General features: G+C 37.2%; 1 long non-coding RNA gene across 1 annotated transcript; it reads right to left on the bottom strand.

Moving 5' to 3' along the window:
* LOC108679565 lies at positions 1-1,602 on the bottom strand. The gene is made up of 3 exons (XR_001931385.1): positions 1,523-1,602; positions 1,033-1,108; positions 1-63 (listed from the first exon to the last, which is right to left on the bottom strand). It is a non-coding gene; the product is annotated as an uncharacterized LOC108679565 (long non-coding RNA).
* Positions 1,603-3,355: the final 1,753 nt, after the last annotated feature.

The following is a 3,355-nucleotide window of genomic DNA, read 5'->3' as shown; positions in this document are numbered from 1 at the left end:
ACATGGAGAGCGCTGTGATGAACGTCACCAGGTTGGCCGAGCATACGATGATCAGTGTCAAGGCTGTTATAGCGGGAAAATGTATTTTAATTCCATTTTTTTAATAAAATGATTAGTATTCTGTCAAAAATTGCCAAATATTATCAAGTTTCAACGAACATAAATAACTAATCTAATAATAGATAAATCAAAACCGACATATTCGTCATGTTTATAAGTTACGAACAGCGCAGAAGTTTTCAAAATGTTTTCAAGTATTGAAAAAATCCAGGATTTATCAGTTATTTATGAGATTCGTTAACGCTGCGCTAATTTGAATAGATGATTAATAGTCCTTAGAAAATACTTTATCATTAGATTGTACACAATTAATAATTAACCGTTCAGCTAGCCGCGTGTATATCATTTCGTCTTAAGAGTTGCACAGGTTAACAGCGCCGACAAATTTCACTGAAAAATTTTCAAGCATCACCAATATATCTTTCTAAAAAATCTTAACAAATCAATATGGCGTGTAACTTCAATGTTTAATTTCAAAAGTAAATTGTTGGAGATTCCGTGAGCTGGATATTCATTTCTGAAAAAAAACATGTAACTATGAAGTATCTGAATACTTCCTGCCAAGCTGACCACATGTGGCTTGATCCGATGGACCAAATCAGAAATTTCACTTAATTGAGCGAAGAAAACATTCAGCGAAAAACAATGGGCACTGATACATTTTATTTCCGGAATTCAATAGCGCTCGGTATCTTTATCACATTCTACGTACCGTAGGCGCGGTATCGTTAGTAGATTCTACTCGTGTTGTGGATTATTTTTAATAAACTCTACGTATCATTGACGCGGTATCTTTAATGCATTTCACGTGTCATTAACTCGGTATTTTTAATACAATCAATTAATATTGAGAGTTCTCTTCAATACGAATACCACCTTCTTATCGTAGGCGAGGTATCTTTGATATGATCTTCTTATATTAGGGGCGGTGTCTCTAATACTCTTTTCTTATGTTATGTTCTCTACACTTACAGAGTCCAGCCTGTCCCACGACCCAGGAGATCCTCAGGAACAGCATCACGCCCCAGATGTTCAGCATGCACGGCATCTGCGGCCACAACACATCATTAACATTCAATATAATTGGTTAATATAGTTAAACTATTAGATTTGGTTGTTATAGTTAAACTATTAAATTTGGTTGCTATAGTTAAACTAATAGATTTGGTTGTTATAGTTAAACTATTAAATTTGGTTGCTATAGTTAAACTAATAGATTTGGTTGTTATAGTTAAACTATTAAATTTGGTTGCTATAGTTAAACTAATAGATTTGGTTGTTATAGTTAAACTATTAANACCTTTACTCATGACCCACTTTACTCATGACCCACTTTACTCATGACTCACCATTACTCATGACCCACTTTACTCTTGACCCACTTTGCTCATGACCCACTTTACTCATGACCCACTTTACTCATGACCCACTTTACTCATGACCCACTTTACTCATGACTCACCAGCACGCCTTTCATCCATCCCAGCTTGACTTTGCCGGTGGGCTCCTTGTCGAGCGCCTCCTCTGCACCGTGGGGCGTGGCCTGGGGACAACACAGAGATAAGGATAACAATCTGAGGATAACAGAGAGATATAACGGCTGTAACACAGCGATAACAATGTGATGATGACACAGCGATAACAATGTGATGAGAGCACAGCGATAATGTGATGAGAACGCAGCAATAACAACGTGATAAGACAGCAATAACAACGTGATAAGACAACAATAGCAATGTGATATGACAACAATAACAATATGATGAGAATACAACGATGACAATGTGATGAGAACACAGCGATAACAACGTGATAAGACAGCGATAACAACGTGATAAGACAACGATAACAATGTGATGAGAATACAGCGATAACAATGTGATGAGAACACAGCGATAACAATGTGATGATAACACAGCGATAGCAAAGTGTTGAGAACACAATGATAACAATGTGATGAGAACACAGCGATAACCATGTGATGATAACACAGCGATAACAATGTGATAACACAGCGATAACCATGTGATGATAACACAGCGATAACAAAGTGATGATAACACTGCGATAACAATGTGATGATAACACAGCGATAACAAAGTGATGAGAACACAACGATAGTAATGTGATGATAACACAGCGATAGCAATGTGATGATAACACAGCGATAAAAATGTGATGACAACACGGCGATAACAATGTGATGATAAAACAGCGATAACAATGAGATGATCACACAGCGATAACAATGTGATGAAAACACAGCGATAACAATGTGATGATAACATAGTGATAATAATGTGATGATAACACAGCGATAACAATGTGATCATAACACAGCGATAACAATGTGATGAAAAACACAGCGAAAACAATGTGATTATGACTCAGCAATAACAATGTGATGATAATACAGCGATATCAATGTGACGAAAACACAGCGAAATCAATGTGATTATGACACAACGATAACAATGTGATGAGAACACAGCGATAAAAATGTGATGATAAAACAGCGATAACAATGTGATGAAAACACAGCGAAAACAATGTGATTATGACACAGCGATAACAATGTGATGATAACACGGCGATAACAATGTGATGAAAACACAGCGAAAACAAGGTGATTATGACACAACAATAACAATGGGATGATAACACAGCGATAACAATGTGATGATAACACGGCGATAACAATGTGATGATAACACAGCGATAACAATGAGATGAGAACAAAACGATAACAATGTGATGAGAACACAGCGATAACAATGTGATGAGAACACAGCGATAGCAATGTGATGATAACACAGAGATAACAATGTGATGAGAACACAGAGATAACAAAGGGATGAGGACACAGTGAGAACAATGTGATTATGACATAGTGAAAACTATGCGATTATGACACAGAGATAACAATGTGATGAGAACAGAGAGATAACAATGGGATGATGACACAGTGAGAACAATGTGATAGTTACACAGAGATAACAATGTGATGATAATTCAGTGCGAAAACAACTGGCATTAGCGACATTGAGATTGTTATCGATGTCTACTCTGCTGTTAGTTGCAGCCTGACAAAAATTAAGCAAATTATCACGAAATTCGTGGCAAGGGCGCAAGATATGCTGAAATTGACTGAAATTTCACAATCAATACAACAGGCGGCGGTGAATCAGACGCTCGGAATGTCAACGTCGCGACGATCGCACGAACGAACAATACGCTAGATCACTGCGCTAGAATGCTGGGCTGAGAGATTGGGCTAGAAAACAGCGCTAGAACA

Source organism: Hyalella azteca, unplaced genomic scaffold (assembly GCF_000764305.2).
Source record: "Hyalella azteca isolate HAZT.00-mixed unplaced genomic scaffold, Hazt_2.0.2 contig357, whole genome shotgun sequence".
Classification (NCBI taxonomy): Eukaryota; Metazoa; Arthropoda; class Malacostraca; order Amphipoda; family Hyalellidae; genus Hyalella; species Hyalella azteca.
Note: the sequence above shows the minus strand (reverse complement) of the source record. Positions and strands in the feature narration are given on the sequence as shown.